Genomic DNA, 8698 nt, shown 5'->3' with positions numbered 1-8698 from the left:
CAGTCAGGAAATCTCGAAGAGGTCTTCTTGTGCAATTAAACAACAAATAGTGGCAACCAAAAAATTCAGCAATAAAATCCACTTTAATAATGATAAAACAATAAAACCATTGAATTGAGCGCTTTCTTCCCCTGACCGGGGATTTCATCAGAATTATCACTCAATTCCTTTGTTCAGTTCTATTGGTTTTGGTTAGCACTGGTTGCTCCATTTTTTATATTTATTCAGTTCTAATTGTTAATGGAATGGCATCCTAGGCTCTGGCTACATTACAGGAGTCTGGAAACAGACCGGCAGGTGGCTTTGGTCTGTGGACCAGCAAAAGTTGTTGATTTTCAGATCTGAGAGATCTTTTGGATAGATAGTTGCTAAATAATGAACTAAGGGCAGGACAGAATAAAGGTTTTCAGATTATTGTAAGCATTGTTGTCAATTGGAGGTAAGTGAGATAGTGAGGGAGTTCAAGCCAATTAAGGGATTGTAGTGATGTACAGTGGTGGGCAGAATATTTAGCATTCATAGCAAACTTGGCAATTTTCTTGTAGCATGTTTCAAGCTTAGTTTTTAGGGAGGATTGAAGGTTTGTGAGTAATGGTGCATCATAGATGAGAGAGGGCAGTAAGTAAGATGTAACAAGGGTTTGTTTAATGGATGAGGTAAGAAGGTTTGTGTGCCCATAGAAGATACCTAGTTTCTGGTAAATTTTGTTAATATTATGTTGCATATGTAGGTCATATTTAAGATGTTCATTTATTATTTCTCCTAGTAATTTGGTGTGAGAAGCAACTTTGATTATTGTGTTGTCTTGAGACTGTATGGTGAACTTGGCTTTGTTTAAGAGTGTATTATTTTTCGTTGATGTAAAAAGGAGTAGCTTGGTTTTGTGTGGATTAAGTGCCAGTTGATTGTTATATAATGTGATGTCCCTACACTGGGCCAGTAATCAAGAAGCCTGAATCCTCACCACTGACACTGAAGAGGGGCATTCACTTGGAATACAAATGGATGCACTCAGTATTTCCAGATGCAAGACTCTCTGCCTCAAGCACAATTTCCTTAAGAGCACACAGGGAATGCACTCAGCCTGGGGTATGGATTTATCTGTCTCCTTCCAGGTCCCCAGTAAGACTCCCCACTGGTACAGCTGTAGGGTTAGGTCTTCAGCTGAGTGTCCAAGCCAAGTCCTCCAGCACCCTCTCTGTGAAGCTAATGTTTCATGCCCAAGTAGCTGACACACACCCTGTGAGATTTGATTTCACACACACACACACACACACACACACACACACACACACACACACACACACACACACACACACACACACACACACACACACACACCTGGTAAAGGCTGGCACAGATTTACCTGCTATCCCTGTCTGCACATAGTATAAGGCAGTTATCACTGCCACCAGATACTCCACAATCAGCTACTTTAAGGCCCTAAACAAAGGGTGCCCAATTATACGGTGTAATATTAATACTAATACAAATGGTTGTAGCTGACCAAGACAGCTAGGCCTTCAGGAGTGTCCCACACAGTGTCACCAAATAAATATAAGCACTGGCAAAGGTTAAATACTTTCTAAAATAACCAGCCACAATAAACGTTTTAAATATATTTAATAATAAATAATAAAAGAGCATGAAAATACTGAATATATATTTACAGTAAACCACAGAGTTCAAATCACATGAAATATTGAAAATAACATTTATGGACAGACTCAGATAAATAAAGGAACACGATATCTAAACTAAGCTTTACTATATTTTCCTGACTGAATTTGGGAGAATTACTATTCCCTACTTACTTAATAGAGCAAGGCAGATGATGTGGTGAATGGTCCTTCTTGTTCTGAGGCCCAAGACAGAATACTTAATACTGAGAAATTTCTCTTTGCAATATCTAAAATTTCCAAGATGACTGGCAGAATGACCTCATCTGGTCACCTGACTCTAAGTTCTCATACTATTCCCCTTTGAGACAGGATGTTAGCATAAGTGTGATAAGATGCATATCTAAAGCTTTGCTAATGTCTATGGCAGTGCCTGGGGCTTCTCCTCTTTTTATTGAGCTAATGAATAAAGGTTTCTTTCAGACGTGCTGTCTCCGGTCCTTTTCAGAGCTGTGAAATAAACACTTCCATGGCACAACAGGTGGCCCAATTAACAGTATTTTTCTTAAAGTAAGAAGTAAGCTAGCTGTTTAACCACTTCTCTTCCATTGTCCTTTGCTAACATATATACAGAGTCTCACATGTATATTTCTCCACTGCCCAGCAGGACCCACTGTTGATACAGTTTTAATACTAGCAACTTGACAAACACATTTTGATTTTCAAATGCCATACAGTTCTAATACATTTCTAATGTAAGCATCTGTACAAATCAGTTTGATATTCAAATGCCATACAGTTCTAATACATTTGTAACATAAGCATTTGTGCAAATCAGTTTGATATTCAAATGACACATAGTTCTAATACATTTGTAGCACAAGCATCTTGTATAATTCAGTTTGATATTCAGAAGGCATATCATTCTGTACAGAGCTCCAGCTGGCTATGCTGGCACTAACCCATATCATCACATCTCTTCCCCCTTTGAAGACTCAAGCTAGTTTTTCAAGTGACCCTTGAGAAACATAGCATAAGATAAATAATCCTATCTGATAATATGTTACCCATTCCCTGTCTTGACAGCCCATCTGTGTTGGTATTGCTGACAACACTATGGTGTTGTACTGTCATGTCATATGCCTGCAATCCTAAACTCCACCATAATAACTTGGCATTTTGATGACTGGCCCCCTGTAGCCATAGAACCCCCTCAGACTCCTTCTGCCTCTTACTGCAAATACTTAGCACAAGGGCCTCCCTGTCATGGTAAGGTTTCATCATGTTAACATGGTACAGTCTGTGCTACTGCCTCTTGCTTGTTAGTTCTACCATGTAGTTAACATCACTGTCCTTCCTTACCACTTTGAGGGGACCCTTCCAAGCTGCCTGGAGCTTATTGTGTCTGACAGGAATGAAAACCATCACCTGCTCTCCCAAAGCATACTCTCTGGCTCGAGCATTCCTGTCAGACCAGACCTTTTTCTGCTGTTGGGCTCCTGCCAGGTTCTCCTCGGTGAAGCCCATGAGCTCCGTGAGCCCTTTTTCTGAATTTTAGGCTCCATAGCTCAGGGGTTAGAGCACTGGCCTTGTAAACCAGGGGCCATGAGTTCAAATCTCACTGGGGCCTGTTAGATTATTTCTATCTCTGTAAAAAACAAAAACAAAACAAAAAAATCTTGCTTTTTTCCCACTTTTCTGAAAGTTAAAAAAGTTCAGTTACAGGCTTGCTGTTCCTGAACTGTTTGAAAGTTTCTGTGAGGCCATTTTTGCTTGGGCTGAAGGAGGGTCTCTCTGTTGATCAGTGGCAGTGAATAACATTGAGCAGCTTGCCTGCCCCCCGTAGAGGTGGTTACTGACTTGAAACTGTAGTTTTATTGGCCACTAGGGGTCATTTCCAAAACTCCTTTATCTTCCTCTCTTAAAACCTAGTTGCCTCATGGTTTGGGCGTCTTTTCAGGCTTGTTGGCTGTTGGTGAAGCACCCTCCAAGAGGAAAAATGCTGAGAGAAGAAGGGAGCCACTTTTGAGATTTTAAGTATTTTTTCTCTGTTTATTTGCTAGGTTTTTCTGCATAGCTGCCTAGCTTGAGCATTTTCTGGCTTGTTAAACTTGATTTCTGTATTAGTAGCTGTATTTAGAGCACAACCAAAAGCTGTTTGCTGAATTTCCTGTTTGCACTTAATTTTAAATCGTTTTTTTCTTAAAACTTGCATATTTTCTGTCCTTGACCTAGCACTCTTGTGTGGGGTCATTTACTGCACTGTTATAAGTTGATATTACTTGTGAACCTCTGCTATCTCTGTAAAAAACAAAAACAAAAAAAAAATATTGCTTTTTTCCCACTTTTCTGAGAGTTAAAAAAGTTCAGTTACAGGCTTGCTGTTCCTGAACTGTTTGAAAGTTTCTGTGAGGCCATTTTTGCTTGGGCTGAAGGAGGGTCTCTCTGTTGATCAGTGGCAGTGAATAAAATTGAGCAGCTTCCCTGCCCCCCGTAGAGGTGGCTACTGACTTGAAACTGTAGTTTTATTGTCCATTTTGGGTCTATTCCTGCTTCTTTCCAGCCCCTGCTATCAAGCACGCTTTAAGCTTTAGCTGGAGTTGCCACTAGAGCAGCACCGGGCAGCCGTTAAACAAGGTTAAACTCTTTCTGGCTCCAGAAAGTCTGTTCTTCAATTTTTCCCTTAGAACTGCTCTGTTAGGAACCTAAACAGTTTACACCTTCACTAAAAAGTGCAGCACTTGTTCCAAATAGCTTTTTCTTCTCAAAAAGCTCAGCACTTGTCTTATAAGCATATCCCTTGTCTTATAAGCATTCTCTTTGCAGGTCAAGCACTCCTATATTATACAAATCTCTCACTAGCAAAACCCCCCAGGAGTGCCCACTTCCTGCTAAGCCCACTACTTTTCTGTCTCATACCAACTCATAATTCTTTCTAGCATGTCAAAGGGTCAGATGCTGGCGTCCTCTCCTGCCCAGTTGGTGAATCTGGGAATTCTGAGACAATGTTACAATTGCCTCATGTACACGGACAACCCTCTCCTCCTCCCACGTAACACTAACACTTGTGAGAGATGCAGCTATTTAGCCAGACTGGAGGCTGAGCTCTCTCAACTCAGGACTGGCAAGACCAGGCAGGAGGAGAAGGCAACTACACACACCACAATACCAGTCTCACATAACTCAACCCCACCACTGAATCAAACACATAAACACACTAAGACATACTCGAGGCTCTGAGTAAAATTTACCTAAACAGCAGAGGCCTCCAAAGCAGACACCCAAGCAACTGCAAACTCAATACACCACACAAACAACACATAAACAACAAAATCAGTGTGCAAAGCAGTCACTGCCCTTAAGGCCAAATACAACACCAAACATACTTGTCATAGGTGACTCCATAGTCAGACACACTGACGTCCCACTCACCAGGCTGAACAAGGAGAGGGTCACGGCTGCCTATCGGGCTAGAATCCGCCACATAACACAAGCACTCAGGTCACTCCACGGCAAGTACAAGTATGACACAGTCATTGTCCATGCTGGTGTGAACGACCTGAGACGCGCCTCCCTGGACTACATGAAAAGAGACATAGAGGAGCTCTCTGATTATGTAGCCCAGGCAGGTATGACCCTGACCCTGAGCAATATCCTTCCTTCACCAAGAATGATGCCACAATATAGTGACAAGATGATCAGCTTTAACAATTGGCTTAATTTCTGGTGTCATTCAAAGGGGATCCAGTGCCTGTCTGCCTGGGATGACATGCTCAACAAGCCACGCTGCTTCAAGGGACGGCTTGCACCTGTCACCCTGGGATTCCGGATATTGGCTAAGGCTCTTGCCACCCCATAGTGCCTTTTAGGCAAGGCTCAAATTCTAAACCTACCATCCTAGAAAACAAAAATGTGAAGAAACTAAGGGTAATGCTGCTCAATGCCAGAAGTCTAAATCTCAAAATGCACGCACTCGAGGCCCTTCTCAGTATGGAGAACATTGATGTCTGTGCTGTGACTGAAACCTGGTTCAAGGCTCCTGAGAGCACCCGGCACTATCAGGTTTCATCTCATATCATGCCTGCCCCAAAACCCGTACCACACCACAAAAGGAGGGGTGTATCCATATTCATCAAGGATACCCACACCTCCAGGTTGGTGGCTACGGCATTGGAAACCATCCAGGTGCAATTAACCATAGGCAAAACTGCTCTACAATTTGTAGCATGCTACAGGCCACCCTCTCAAACTCAGGAAACCCACACAGCCTTCCTGAAGACACTGGAGGGTATAAATGTATCACCAAACACCATCATATTGGGTGACTTCAACTACCCGAATATAGACTGGGAACATTACTCAAGCCCAAACTTTCTATCCCAAAGGTTCCTGGAGTTCATAAATTCAAATGCCATGGAACAACTAGTCACCGTCCCCACAAGAGGAGAAAATATACTAGATTTCATCATCACGAACATGGGGACAAAATGCTCCACACCAGAAGTATATCCCTCATTGGTGAGATCAGATCATAAACTCATCTCACTAGAAATCCACATCCCGCCCCCACCCCAAACAAAAAAGACCACAGTGAAGAACTTCTCTAAAGCAAACTTCACACTACTCAAGACAGGTGTGGTATCCTTCAAGGCCCTCGAGCCAATGGAAACCACAACCGAAGCCATTACAAATGCCTTCTATGAACACCTTCAGGACTGCATGGATCAGGCAATCCCAAATAAAACCAAGACTCTTTCCACCAAGGGCAAACGTCCAGTCTGGTGGACCCCAGCCATAAACAAACTTTACAATAAGAGGAGAAAGCTATTACATGATAGAGCAAAATCCCAAAAAGGGAAGGCATCTTTGATCAGCACTAGCAAGAAACTACGATCCCTCATAAAATCATCCAAGGCCAACTTTGAGAGAAAAATTGCCATAGATTCAAAAAACAATCATAAGGCCTTCTTCAGCTATGTCAGAAACCTGGGTGAAAACTCCCAGATATGCTCAGAATTAGTCCAAAATGATACAAAAATCACTGAACCCACAGACATTGCCAACATACTGGCAGACAGGTTCAAAACTTCACCCCCTCTCCCCCCGAAAAGGAGAGATAACTATCCCAACTGAGTGTAGCCTCCCAAACATCTCAAATGCGCAGGTGAAAGCTGCTCTCTCTAAAGCTAAAAACACAGCATCAATGGGACTGGATGGGGTCCCCGGCTGTGTGCTACATGAACTTAATGAAGAACTAAACCCACACATAAGGCAGCTGTTTAATCTTAGCCTCACCACAGGATATGTGCCCAAGGAGTGGCGTACGGCAACTGTGGTCCCACTCCACAAAGGTGGTGCCTCTACGGACCCTGTATTTACCGCCCATAAGCTTAACAAGCCTGGTCTGCAAAGCTATGGAGAGGATCATAATGGAACTCATAAACAAGGACATAGGGGAGTTGCAGACCTTGGACCCAACCCAGTTTGGCTTTGTCAAGGGTAGATCTTGCCTTTTGAACTTGGTCGACTTCTTCAAAACAGTCACCAAGGCCATTGATGAGGGAAAGGCAGTCCATACAGCCTACCTTGACCTTGCAAAGCTACACAATACCCCACTGGTATTATAGAGAAACTTACCAGCTTAAATGTAAACCCATATGTCACAAGATGGGTTGCAAACTGGCTAAAGGACAGAACCCACAGGGTTAGAGTTGCTGGAGCCATGTCAGACTCCAAGCCGGTTACAAGTGGAGTCCCACAGGGCTCAGTCCTTGGCCCCTATTGTTCGGCATCTACTTCTCAGAAGTACAGGCAAACATAGGAGGACTATGGCTGACAAAGTTTATGGATGACTGCAAACTGGGTGCCATAGTGGATAGTACATTGGACGCAGACATCCTTCAGAGGGGTCTCACGGAAACTGATAGCTGGTGCCAGAGCCATGGCCTGAAGTTAAACGCAAAAGTGTATAGTCATACCCTTCAGGAAAAACAAGGTAACCCCAAGCTACCATATAGGTGGCAACCCACTAAGCACAGAAGAGGTTATCAGGGACCTGGGGACCCAGGTTGACAGTGGCCTCTCGCTTGACACTCACGCTAAAGTGGCTCGAAAGACCTTCTACATTGCCCACCTGATCATGAAGGGATTCACATCCAGATCAAGTGAGGTCATTGTTCTCCTGTACTCTTCACTTATCAGACCAATGATCAATTACAATGCCCCATTCGGGATGTATCTCACCCGACACCTGCAGCAATTGGAGAGACCCCAAAAGTTCCTCACCAAAAGGATAAAGGGACTCCAAAACCTGTCATATGCTGCCAGACTGAAGAAACTCCAACTCTATTCAGTTGCATACCGTCTGCTCAGAGGTGACCTGTGCCTGACATACAAGGCCATGACCAACCCGGAATTAATGGACATGCTCCACCTCAAAAAAAAACAAATCCACCAAAACCACTAGAGCACGAGACTTAAACCTTAGCATGGATATAAATAGGACGTGCTGGAGGGATAGATTTATCACCCAAAGACTCCCCATGCTGTGGAATAAAATCCCGGTCCATGTGAGGCAGAGCACCTCGCTGGCTCTGTTCAAGAGAAATCTTGACCGGTGGATGGGAGATCATAGGCTACTGGACAGAGGCAAAACAAACTAATGGGCACAGTATTTCTAACATAAGGGGCGGCGTAAGCCACATAACTTTGGGCTAGGCTTATAAATGCCCTAGGGCAGTTAGCCTAGTATAAACCTATGAACCTATGAACCTATATGCCACAAACAGACTGCTTGTAGGATTCACACTCAGTCTCCCACTCATCATGAATCAAATCTAAGGGGCCCTTCACCCCGTGTCCATACAGCAACTCAAAGGGTGAAAAACCTGTGGATTCTTGGGGCACCTCCCTGTGTGCAAACAATAGATGGGGCAACTATTTGTCCAACTCTCTCTTAAACAGATCTTCAAATGCCCATAGCATGGTCTTTAGTGTAGAGTTTAACATCTCCACAAGACCATTAGTCTGGGGTGCTAGTGGGTGGTCTTTAGGTGCTTCACCCCACAGCACTCCCACAG

At 43.4% G+C, this 8698-nt stretch overlaps 1 non-coding gene across 1 annotated transcript; it reads left to right on the top strand.

Moving 5' to 3' along the window:
- The first annotated feature begins 3176 nt into the window (after positions 1-3176).
- On the top strand, positions 3177-3249 carry TRNAT-UGU. The gene has a single exon. It is a non-coding gene; the product is annotated as a tRNA-Thr (tRNA).
- The last annotated feature ends 5449 nt before the right edge of the window (positions 3250-8698 follow it).

This window comes from Protopterus annectens, chromosome 4.part1 (genome assembly GCF_019279795.1).
Source record: "Protopterus annectens isolate FY-2018-M chromosome 4.part1, PAN1.0, whole genome shotgun sequence".
Taxonomy (NCBI): domain Eukaryota; kingdom Metazoa; phylum Chordata; order Ceratodontiformes; family Protopteridae; genus Protopterus; species Protopterus annectens.
The sequence above is the reverse complement of the archived record's forward strand: the minus strand, read 5'-3'. Positions and strand labels throughout refer to the sequence as shown.